This window comes from Octodon degus, unplaced genomic scaffold (genome assembly GCF_000260255.1).
Source record: "Octodon degus isolate 3935 unplaced genomic scaffold, OctDeg1.0 scaffold00120, whole genome shotgun sequence".
Lineage (NCBI taxonomy): Eukaryota > Metazoa > Chordata > Mammalia > Rodentia > Octodontidae > Octodon > Octodon degus.
In genome coordinates this window covers 6,497,378-6,510,793 of record NW_004524696.1, presented here as the reverse complement: position 1 = coordinate 6,510,793, position 13,416 = coordinate 6,497,378, and positions in this window count along the sequence as shown.

Below are 13,416 nucleotides of genomic sequence, written 5' to 3'. Positions count from 1 at the left end.
TTATGGAACCCACTACATCTCATTTTCAAGTATATAGACCTTGGTACCATATTTTAAGCCTTTGTTATTGTTGTTTGTAGGGATTAAATTAAATAAGATTGTAATCTCATTTACATAGATAGTGGTTGGCATGTAGCAAACACACAACTAATGATATTTTGCATTATAGTTACTGAGAAAACAAATTATTCACATTTCTAACCTCTGATATCCCACTCTGCTCCCTTTGTACATAGTTCATCCTGTTGTGCACACGGAAATCTTGCTCATTCGATTGATTTATGAAATTATTCCTTTAAAAGAAAACACAATTTTTCCTCTGTATTCTATTTTTGATTGTTTTCTTTCTATTCATTCATTCTGAGGTAGACAGAACAAGATTAAGGAGACACACCTCCGTGGAGAAATACCACGTTCCAGGCCCAGGAAGCAGTGACCACAAGTGGTGAGGTAAAGACTACAGGTGAGACAGAGGTTGTTAATCAGTGGGCCTTAAAGAGAGGCATTGCCTTGACCACCTGTGTGGCCCTTCCATGTAGAGGGGAGGGCAGGAGTGGTGGAATCTGACACAGGCAGCAAGGAAGGCTCAGCTGGTGCAGCTGGTTCCAAAGATGAGGACTTCTGAAGCTGAAAGAGGAAAGGAATGAATACTCTCAACTTTTCAGAAGAGCACCAGCCCTGTAGAAGTGGTAATTTAGCCTAGGGACACCCATGTTGACTTCTGCTTTCCAAAACTCAGATAATCCATGTGTGCTATAAAGCACTAAATTCAAGGCATTTTTTTCCCCACTAGCATTAAGAAATGAATACCCCCCCTTCACTGACTCCTGGATTACTGCAATCTTTTCCCACTCTGAATATTATAGCTTCATTTCTCTTGAATCCGTTCTGCACACATCTGCACTAATATTTTAAGGTATTTCAATGACTTCCCTGCTCAAGAACCTTCAGTTCCTTTCCCTGTCTTTGCTATGAAGTGAAAACTTCTATCTTGGTTCTGTGAGGACGATGTCATTTCATTTTCTCGATACGAAGTCCTGCTTTTCCGCTAAGGAAGGGATATACGGTGCCCTTCCCTGGAGCCTGGCTTCCTTGTCCTCACTGTGCCTGTGGGTCGTGCAGAAGCCCCGCCCCTCCCACCAAGTATTCTCTGATTTCTACTCCCAAATATTGGAGCAATTCATACAGTCAAGATGTAAATATAGCTCAGAGGTGGTTGCTTGCTAAGGCCATAAAATAAACAATTAGCTATAGGAGAAAACAAAGGTAATAGCAGGAAGAAACTGGAGTTTCCTATGGCCCAAGCCCAAAGAAAATTTATTTGATAGATAATTTAAGTCATTCAAAATATTTCATTGGAATATATTTCACGTGATCTGTTGAGCACAATTGTAATAATATAGCTACAATAAAATGCATTTGCTTCATTTTACTCTGTTGGATTTTTTTCTTATGTTATAGCAAGATCTTATGCACACGTTCAGTTCCTAGTGTACACACAGGCCCACAGTTCTAAGGCACAGTGTCATTTGGACACTATCTCAAGCAGCACCTGAGAAGTCTGACGACGAATGCAGAGCATGTTTTGTGGCCCTTCCCACGCTGAGTGTCAGTCTTGGCTCACCTGGAAGCTTCCCGGCGTCTTTCGTGCCAACCTGGAGGCCTCCACAATCTTGAAGTACTGCTACGCACACCAAGGCCAGCAGGCACCAGTGGGCCGTTACCCGTGAGTGGAGGGCAGGATCTCTTCCCTTTATTCTCACTCTGGACCAAGCTTGTTCTCTTTATCATGGGCGCACTTTATTGAGTGGTGCCAAACGAGATGAATAGAAGCAAATGCTGACAGGACTGCGGTGATGAAGCACGAGGTGGGGTCGCCAGGGTTTCACAGTGAACGAATTGAGTCACATCTACTTCTCATCCATTATTTAGGGGTGATTGGCCAGGCTTGGCTTCTATAGATTTGATAATCATTCAGATGTCCATATTTAATATGTAACATAAATTTCTCATTTGGATGTCGATGACTTGTCACCACTGAACAACAATGCATAAAAGGAGAGGTAACGTATGGATTCTCAGAAATATTTGACATAAATAAATATGTGAAAGGGAGATAATAAAATCTGCTTCTGTCTGCCTGCCAGCTAGCCTCCATGTCAGACTGGACAGCCGTCTAGTGCCGTGATCGTCGGCAGCTGTATCCTATGAATATTGGCCTGCACACTGGAGATTAACGCACAGCAGATGTTTCTCTGCGGGCTAACAGATATATCACCCCTGATAACGGATGACAAATGTTGTTCCATATTGTGTCAGACAAAACCAGGGCTCTTGTAAAACAAGTGTTACAGCTGGAATAGGATATTTTAACACAGTTACCTAAGGAGAAGACAAACAGACAGTCTCCTGCTCAGAAGGCATGCGAATGCTGAGCTGGGTCTGCGGCACTGCCAGCCAGGCGGGGTGGAGGACAGCCCGGGATGGGAGATGCTGGTAATTAAGAGCAAGGGTCTGCCGGAAGTGGCCCTGATTCCCAAGATCAAGGCCCAGGTTTTGGGTGAGTTTTCAATTATTCCCCAGTGTCTCTCTCTCCGTGAGGCCCTCAGCACAGATTAGAAAATGCTTTCAGGTTGTTGGTGGGGAGCAACGGGTCTAGGATAGCAAAGAATCTATGATCAGAATAGCTAATCACTTTATTTACTCACAATCTCAGAAGCAGCCAGCTGGATTTACGAACCATTGACAGTTAAATGTCAATGGGATGAGACACACGAAAATTATAAATGCTCCCTATACGTGAAATATCACACAAGGCTGATCAGCAAATGTAGTGATTACTCGTTGCCACTACTTCTCCTTTGGCCATCTCTGGCACATGTGCCATCCTGTGACCTGTCTTCCACTGCATCTGTGGCAGAGCTGAGGTAATATTAATCTGTCCCTCTGCCCATTTGTTTATAAATTCTATGTCTTTTCCTTTCATTGCAAAAAAATAAATAATTAACTGTACCCATAAATAAATTCTGTCCTGTAACCTTCACAACCAACAGATTTCCAGCCCACTCAGCAGTTGCAGAGCTGGGCATCAGCTTTTATCCCTTGTGTTTCCTTGCACTGGACCGTTCCCTCTCTGGGAATCCTGAACTGTCTACCAGACAGCGTACCTGAGGAATCACGTCTTCTTGGTTGCTGGCAAAGCTGCTGGCTAGGCAAGAAGCTTGTAGAACAACAGGGCAACTTTCAGTCACTTTCTGACTCGGTAATGAACTTTTCCTCACCTCCCCCTCCTGACTGAGACTTCAGTTTCCAGGTACCATGTTTTCCCCAAGCAATTTTATACAACGAGACGGTAACAGTTGTTTGTCTGATAAAGCACGTACTATTTAGAACACAGATGTTTGATTATTATTTATTTCTCTCTGAAGCCCACTAATTCGGTCCCAGATGATCTCTTTTTCCCTTTTGCTTAAATTTAATTTGGAATGTATGTTGTTGGTAAGTGACAGATAGTTTAATTATTAATAGGATGCTAGAATGCAGTGCACCATAGTTTTAAACTCTTTAGGGGCCAAAGCACCACCACCCCCTTTCTCCCTTATGCTGCTAGGACTCCTTGATGAGTACAAAGGTAATTACAAAGTGCGTGACAAATCTGCACGCACGATCTTTTCTCTTCAACATTTGTGCTTGCCTATGATCTTATCGCATGCCAGCCATTCAAACTGCAGGGCATCCATGAAACAGTGAGGCTGTCTGTGTGTCCTTCCCTCCCAGACTGTGGTGCTCACATGTGCTGCGTATGCACCTAACTGTTTTTCCACATAGGTGTATGGTCATTGCCTTTATGAACACAGAAGGCTTCAAACAAACCTCTACTTCTCAAAGGTCAGGACAAAGCTGTCAGTAAAGAAGCTGTAGTTGGAGGAGGTTTTTGCACAGGTGTGAATGTAGAACAAATCAAGGAAAGAAATTCCTAACCCTCAGTGTCATCTAGAATGGAGTAGTCAGCTGGATTTCTGTGGTTTGTTAGCTCGGTTGGAGTTGATGGTGATAAAGCAGCCATGGGTTTGAGCCCTGTATGGGCCAGTTAGTTTCACAGGCTGCCTCCCTAATCACAGCTGCAGTTGCACAAATGCTTGCTATCGGTCAGAGGAGGCTGGACCAGGAGTGTTTAAGAGGCAGCCTAGCTCATCACTCCACAGAGGCAGGGAGACACAGCGCAGGCAAGCCTCCATGGTCCTGGCCACCTCAGACGTGGTGGCAGGAGTCCCCAGAGGCCAGGGAGCACAGGCCAGGGCAGATGCTGGCCCTGAGATGGTCCCAGCAATGACAGCTCTGATCATATTTCTTACATTCCTTGATGTACATCTTTAACAAAATGAAGCTTTTGTTTTCTTCTAAAAGGAAACAAGGATTGTCCAGAGGAGCTAATTGTCCTTTGTTCACCCCTTGGCCACATACAAGACCCCTCCCAGTGCATGTGCTGTTCTGTGTTCCTAATATGCTTGCAAAATTGGCTGGCTCCTCACTGACATCACTCTCTAACCCTCCACTTCCTAAAGCAGACAGGTTTTCTATGTCAGATTTTGCCACTTATTATGTGGGTGTTGCCAGCCTGCCTGCTTTCTCCTCCGATGCTTAAAATGTCTTCTCACTGGTGAGTTCAGTGTGTAACACAGAAACTACTGGGGGGTAGTTGCTCAACAAAATGTGCAATTTGTAATCAAGGTCTTCAGCTGCATTTTAAATATAAATTATGTGCATGAGTGCCTAAATACAAATTATGTATGTGTGTTTTGAAGGTTCTAGAGTCACTAGGGGAATATGGCATAAGGAGGAAGCCCATAAGATGAAGGATTCAAACAAGCAGATTGAAAGCAGCCATCTCAGCATTCTTAACAGCAATAATATATGTTTTAAAACACAGAGCTTGCCACTTTTACCCACAAGTGATTGGCAGAAGACACAGGCTGTGGTGAAGCCAAGACATTCCCCTGGACTATCCATAGAGATGCTAAGTTTTTCAAGCAGGACTCTTCCCAGGAGACACGGAAAGACTGAATAGTGTAAGCAGAGAGGTCCACACCGAAGTTATGCCCATAAACACTTGATTCAGGTCTACTTTTCAGGAGCCTTGTGTCCAGAGTCCATGGAGCATGGGGAACAAAAAATACGACTTCACCATATGTTGTTCAAAAGTCACTACAAATAAAGAGAGCACAGAGATTTTTAAGGCTCAAATACCACGTGGTAAATTAGTAGAATGCAAACCATTGCATTTAAAACTCTGCATGCTGTTTCTTTATTCTTGCTAAAGTGTGTAGGCATAAAAATTTCACAACCTTAGAGATATTTTAATGTATGTATAGTCATTATTGTGACATCAGAAATTTGATATATTGCATGGTGTGTCATTTTATTTCTTTTTAATAGAAAATGAATGAATTAAATTTTAGTGATTTGCACACAAGACAGAGTGTGCCAAGAGGTGAATGTCTGGAACCTCTTGGGGTACAGCCTGCTCACAAGCTTTCAAAATCAGGTCTTCAGTAGGAAAGATCACCAACAAGATCACCTTCAGTAGGACATATTACCCCTCGAGGATGGGGCTTGACACCACAAAACGCATCGTAGGAATGTGGCATCTTATCACTCTCCCATGGGAAGAGTCAACCAGAACAATAATATCTGGTCCATTCCCACTCTGCCAGACTTGGAGATTCTGCGCCTTAGACACAAACAAATGAAGTCCTATGAATTCACGACTTTGGGCTTCACGTCTATGTTCCTCTGATTCTTTTATTGTGAGCCTAAACAGGATTTCTCAGAAGATATGTGGATTTGATAAGTATTACCAACTCCATAGTCTCCATTTATTGAAGATTCACAACCACCTAACCAACTATTAGAAAGGCAATTTTATTTCTCACAAAACCTATAAACAGAGTTAACATAACATCATATCTGTGCAATTAAAACTATTTTGTGTGAAATTGAAACACTGATTTACTCCAAGATTTCCCTCCAAGATAATCTAAGAATTGAAACATAATACATATTTTAACAACTGTTTCATTATACATGGTATGCATTCAGAAAATGAGTTATTTTTCACATTTATGCTATCTTAAATGCAGTCTCTTCAGCTCTAGGTTTTACTTTCCCCGTCTTACCTCATTATTAAAACTTGAAAATCAAAGTAATTGAACTTTTTCTCTGGTATACATAATATGTAGAAAATAGTGCATGATTGTGCTATTGTGTAGAGACCCTTATGACGTAGGAATATCTCTGCTCCTGGAATGTGTCAAACTGGGCCAATTATAGACAGCTGTATGCAGTTCACAGACCCTGCTGCAGTGGTGCTAAGGGCTGGGGGGTTCAGAGACAGGCTGCACAGGGACAGGCACTAGGATTCTGCTGCCCACCTGTGGCCTTAGTGCTTTCCCCTTAAGCTGCCAATTCTGCATTTGTGAGGAAGTGAATGACTTGGCTTCAGTTTTCTGCATGTGTGTACCCAAACAGATAAAGTGTGTGAGTAAATGTTTAGCTGTGAAGTGTTGCACACGTTAAGGTATCACTGAATATAAAGAGTTGTAAGAAGTATGGGGGAGCATTCTGTAAAAACCCTGCTCCCCAGTGAGAATGCCGAGAGCACATTACACCGTCATGTTATATTAGTTTTCCAAATTTGATTTCCAGTTTCCAGTTCACTGCTAATGGGGAACCTTAAGCCATGAGAAGGAATGAACCCCTGAATGATGATCCGCCCTACTTTTCTGTTTTGCCATAACCATTAGAGAGTGGAATTACTAGCTCCGTCGCATGAAGAAGGGACAGGATTCGCAGAAACAGGCATTGTGCTTCACTTGCCTATGGTAAAAATGGGAAACACGACTTTTGTCTCCAGACTAAAGCGCTGTTCCTCTGACGATCATTCTCCAGTGGGGCTTGTCTTAGATGAGCTTGTGTTGCCAGATTACCAAAAGCCCAAAGGGGTTTATTTTTGATCTTCAAACTATCTCAATCTTTTAAGGCAGCAAATTTACACGAAATGTATATTTTCTATCATAAATCATGGTCAAATATAAAAATGGTTGGAAAAAAAAGCAGAAGACATGAAGCAGAAGTCAGAAGTCACTTCTCGCAGCACGTTAACTGTGATTTTGGACTTATTCCCCAAGATTGCTAGGCTTCAGTTTCTCATCTTCCCGCAAGCCTTTGCATAGCCAGTGGGCCGCACACTATGTCCCCTTCTGGATGGCAAATTGTGCAGTTGGGGGAGGGCTTTGGCCTGTTTTGATTTGAACTGTAGTCGTTTACAGCAAGCCAATTAAGATGACGTAACTTTGATTAACATAACTTTCAAGAGATGTGACTGCCATCCTAATTGCTGCTTAGTCTATTAGTATATCATACTATCTTTATTGAATGTCTGGCTTTTGCATCACAGAGATACCTGGTCCTGACGATGGGAGTGGTGGCAAGAGGGGATTGGAAGGGAGGGTGATGCAGATGACAGCGAGGAACAGCAGTGGACACTTGTCCATTTTGCATCAAGTGATCTCACACCCTGACTTTTCTTCCATGCCTTATCTTGTCACCACATTCGTGGTGTAGGAGGTAAACATGAAATGAAATCAAGGATATTTTCTCTGCTAGTCCAAGCAGGTTATTTTCATTGTTTTACAACATAAGTGATAAAATTGATTTCATAGGTTCTCACAATCCTAGTCTGACAAAATGTCAGGTAGCATAACAATCCTGAAGTCCTTTTGGAAATCTCATTTTTTGTTTCAAGAAAATTAAATCTGTGTAGTCCTGGGTTGCAAAAAATAAACTGCTCTCAGTGAAACGTGATTTACTTCCATGGCCATTTGTTAAACGCATTTCATTGTTCTCTCATAATGGTTTCAATTCTCTCTCCATCACTTTTTCTAGCCTTTCTCTGTGATAGATACTCCAAAGTACTTAAAAACTTGGAGCCACTTTTGCCTAAAACTTCCTTCTGCGCTGTACTTGGCTATACATTAAATCTGCCCCATCCAGAGCCACAGTGGAGAGAAAGATGAGAAAATGAAGAAAGATTGCAAGTGAAGTTCTTCAATGGAACAGGAACCACCGCCTTGCTCTGCCCCACTCCCTGTGTGCCCTGAGAAAAGCACTGGAGAAGTGCTGACCCAGATGTGTGCTGCAGGCAAGGGATAAGAGCCCTGGGAATGGCGGACCAGAGCAGCCTGGGCAGGAACAGCGGTCCAGGACAGCCTGGATGAGGGCCTATGAGCAGAGCTGGACAGGCCATGCAGGGGCAGGAGCCAGCTCCGAGCATGACACCCGTCTTGTGGCCCCTTGCTGGCTATGTCTGTGGGGAGTCAGACCTTGACATTCACTCTAACTCTTTACCAGGGAGGATTCAGCAGTCATAGTTGATATACACAGACTCCATCCATAAGGTCTCTGAGGAGCTGTCCTGACGTGCAGTCTTGGGCTGCCTGCCTGTCCTTTTTTACCAGAACTCTCTGACTGTACCTAAATACACCTGTGATGCCCGGTGTGGTGTAGAAAAAAGTTGGGAGATAAAATAAGGCCCATTCTAGTTTTTCACTGTATGATGACAGGTTGATTAGTACTTTTGAGTATTACAAGATCAACTGTTAATGATACTATCACAATGACTAAACAGCCTAAGCTACTAATGTTTAAAAAGTTGGACAGCTTTACCAGCAGTGGTGAACCAATGGCATTTATGCTGCAGCAGGCTGCTATCGCTGAAAGCCCTAAAAGGTTCACCACCACTGGTTGCTGTATATCTAAATTCCTAATACCGTATATATTTAATCACATAAACCTTCTGGAAAACATACACTTAGATGAAAATCTTGCTGTTTTCTCTCATCTCTTATGTATTTTCATTCTTAAGTTGATAAATGTAAGTAGAGTTTTATTGAAACTAAAAGACATTGAGGAAAATGAGATTCCAGAAAGAAGGTGGCTATGAAATCTTCATTCCCGTGTGCGTGGCCTGTTACATATTCTGCACCCTGCCTCTTTCTTGGAGGAATGCAAATTGCTGGAGGATTCCTTGCAAAGACAGCTAGAGGGTATAGAGCAACCCATGAAGCTTCAGTATGCTGAAGTTATTCTTCCAGGGTTCTGGTAGTTGATTCATAAAGTCATGAGGAGAAATGGTTTTTTTAAAAAACCCACTCCTGTTTCTTTCTGTGCTGATCGGGACTCTACTTGCAAAGCTACGAGTTTTTCAAACAATTCAGTTTTATTCCACTTGCACATGCTTATTAGGTTTCTCTGAGGGCTCTTCCCTTCGGATCCTCCACTCACATGGGGATGCCCTTGCAAGGACAATGTGTGGGAGAGGACAGTGGCCCCACATTGGCTGAGGAGGCAGTGGGGTCTTTTTCTGGAAAGTTTCTTTCTTTCTTTTTTGGATTTTAGGGAAGGGTCTACAGGATGTTTAGGTTCTCACTACTAGATTAGACTTGTAGTGATCCACCTATCTACAGGCTCCCAAGAGCTGGGATTACAGGTGTGTGCCACCAAACCCTGTCTCAATCCCCATCTCAGCGTGTCCCGGTGGCGGGGCTGGCATGGCAGGCTGGGGGGATTGAACCCCCCTGCCACTATTTGGCCAGCCCTTGGAAAGTTGCAAAGTGAACATATAGTTCACTTATGTGATGTACAACAAAGCTCTGAATTTCTGAGTGCTGAGATTACAGGTGTGTGCTGCCATTATTATTATTATTATTATTATTATTATTATTATTATTACTAATATTATTATTATTTTATATTATTTTATTTTTGTGGAACTGGGGATTGAATTCAGGCCCTTGCACTTGCCAGGCAAACGCTTATTCTACTGAGCCATCTCCCTGGCCCCTGAATTTCAACATATTGTCTTTTAGTCAAAGTTTCTGTGCTGTCATTTAATTTTACAAGGTGAATTTGCCCCACTTTTAATTAGAAGGCTAAAGAAAACATAACCTGCTTTTATAAACAGGAAGAGAGCTTCCACCATCTGCAGGATAAATCTTCATGACAGGAGCCAGAATTTATTCTTAAATTAGTCATACTCATTGACTTGTTGTCCAAAAATATTAGCCAACCTATTTGTTTTTCATGTTTTAAATTTATCAATAATATTATGAAAGCCTATAATATGTAGGACTAACATAAAAATAGGAGGGCTCCCAAGCGAATCCTTAGCAACTGTTATATCTAATTGTCCTCGATAAACACAGGTTGTACAGTTTATTCTCAGAAAATTCAAAATGCAAATTGCATCATTATTTCCCTGAAGGTTTTTTCTTAATAGTGCTCTTTCCTTCTCAGCCGTTGATGCTGCTGACCCAGATTCTTAATGTAAATGTGCTGGCTGTGTGTAGGATGGGGGCTGTAGACCCGCTGCTGCCTGTGGCCTTCGGAGTCCCCAGGCCAGTGCAGCTGAAGCAGAGCTGTCCGCACACCTGCCTCATCTCTGTCATCAACAAGCCAGGCCGAGATGAAGGGACTAGTTTTTGGAGGAACCCACCTCTGGAGGATCTGTGGGCCCAGTTAATTACAGTTTGGAACTACCTGCTTGGTGCAGGGCCCCATGTCCCGTGAATCATTAGAGCCAGGTTATAGGATTTGGTTTAGCAGCTCCAACCTGAAAGCTATGCACCCATCATGAAAATGGGAAATACATCGTGGTGTGCTTTTTGGAACCAGGAGAGGCAGGGAGATTTACTTTCCTTTCTGCAAAATACAAACTGAAATAATCTGCCACTCATGACACAACACAGCACTGAATCCTGAAGAAGAAACAGATGTCCGTTTATGACAGTTTTGCTGAATTCCATCAATTCTAAATCAGCACTATATTGACAGAAAAAAAAAAAAAAAAGCTTAGCTGATGCATGATTGGTCTTTAATCTATAAGTGGATGGTGGATTTGCTTCAAAGACAGTCCATATCTCAGCACTGTCACACCAGCCCTGAGAATGAGGACTCTACCTGAAGGAGTGCACAGGGAGACCTCTCTTTATTTCAAGGAATCGGCAACCTAAGGTCTCACCTAGAAGTGTTCTGAATAATGGAGCACCTAGCTGAGAGACTGCTCCCTGAGGGGGACGATGAGGATACGAAGGGCTCTTTTCTGCGGCAGTGTGAGGGCGATGAGATGCAACATGGGCTGACGAGGTGCATGGTGGGAAGCTCGAGCCCTGCCTTCCATGCGTCGCCCTGCCCTGCCCTTCCTCCTGGAGCAGGCTGGGCCAGGGAGGTGCCGCTAGGTTTCCTTGAATCCTGGGAAGGGAGCCTCGGTGTCTCCCAGCCCCCTCCCCTCATTTCCGGCCAGATCATCTTGGCACGAGCCGCACAAACAAACTTTGTTAACGGCTTTAAACTTGGAAGGCTCGCTTTTTAAATATTTGCCGCTACATAATTGAAACAGCTGTTTTAATGAGATACCTACTGTCATCATTTTACCCTGGCTGAGCTGGGTGACAACAAAGCAGTAATAACGAATTCAATAATAATTAACTCGGGTCATCTGCTCATCTGTCACGGCCCATCAGCTTTAGGGAGAAAAATCCCAGTGAACTTCTCTCTTTTGTGAGCTTTCCAAAACTCTGTAATAAAACGCTTAGAGAGGACTCTAGGTAGCCCTTCAAAAGTTCTAAGCAAACTGGTAAGTAGGTTAATTAAATTTTATGCATGTTTAAATGCTAATGATTACATTCCTGACATTACAGTGTAATCTGATATGGAATGATGTCATGCAAGCAGTGGTTTTAGTGCCTAAACACATCTCCATCCCCAGCCGACAGCAGCAGCAGCTTGGATCATTTATTGAAGGGCAGGAAGTTGACAGCAGCAGTGGAAAGCCAGGTTCCACTTAGGTCCCTTAACTTGTCTGATGCATGCTAATCAGGGAAGTTGCAGAAAACAACTGTTCTAAACCCAACAGCAAGCCAGGCAGTGTTCAAAGATCTGTTTTTTTGTACCGTGCTTCTACATCGACCCCCCAGCACAAGAGTAAAGAAATATTCTGCTTGCCGGCGAGCATTCTAAATGTGAGAGTGAGGTCAGGTGTCTTACTTAAGCATGGAGTCTGTGTTCTGCTGGGCTCCCCCTCCTCAGTTGTACAGTGTGAACCAAGGTGTCAGAGTTCTGAGCAAGGGGAAAACGTGGATTCACAGGCTTTGGACTAGGCAGAAGAAAGGGCAGATATTTTCAATTAGGTAGGCAAATGCTTCCTATTTCTCTGATGACTCAAGACAGGATTTCTGAAGCCGTGCAGAGCAGAGCGACCACCCGAAGTGGTGAGATGCAGACTGTGGTCCAGCTAGATTAGGGTCTAGCCTGGGAGCAGCTGCCTGAGAAGTGTGCCATGACTTAAAGACTGCAAGGTACAACATGGACCCTCCTCCAAAACAGGAAGAGCTGGAAACGCCCAGGCACCCCTAAATTTTGGGCCACTTTGATTCACATTTTGTTAGTTTTTTGCATAGTTTTGAACTCACCATAATTTCTAAATTAGTTTCCTTAATTCCACACAGGACATCTAATCTGAGCAGAACCATCCTCTGTGCAGGAAGCTGGATCTTCCTGTTCTATCATTAAGCTAGTGTTTAGAGTTTCTGCTTTTTCCTTAGAACAAAGCTTACCTGAGAGAGTACTGCTTTAATGAGTAATATGAAAATAGAAACTACAATACATTGAGCCATCAGTCATTCAGTGAAATTCTAATAGGACTGCACAAACACTACATCTTCTGTGGTGGGCAGTTAAATTTCAATGTTATCAAAAGGGTAAATTCTTGGTAATGTGTCAGCATTTTGCTGGATTGTGATAGGAAGCTTACAACTCAAAACCAAATGGACCACATACTGCTAAATGCTTCGTTCATAATGCAACTTTTCATTAAGCAGCATTGTGATGCTGTTTTCTTTCCCAAAGAACACTCAGTTCAACATTTCTGTGAGTGGGGTTGGAATCAGGGCATTTAAGATAAATGGTACCAACAGGGCACACGTATGGCAGAGTCCCCAGTCACTAGTATATAGCTCCACAGTAGCTATAACCCTTCTTCCTGATGCACCGAAACACCTTAAAGTACCCAGCATGTGTCAGAGCACCAAGATCAGAACGCAGCAGTAAGCTATCATGAGCACAATGGCTGAATTTCACTGTTAAACACTGTCTCTTGGTGCCAGCAGCTACTTGGAGAGGTACAGAAGAGCACATAGTTTTGCATTTTAACATAAGCATGGGGACAAAGAACAGAGTTGCAAGCATTGTTTTCCTTGTTCTGTACAAAAACAGGGAAAGATTTTGTTTCCTTCCAGGGAGGTATTTGTACTATAGGAGTGCCAGTATGATGAGAGAGCCTGAGATTTGGCAAATCCCACG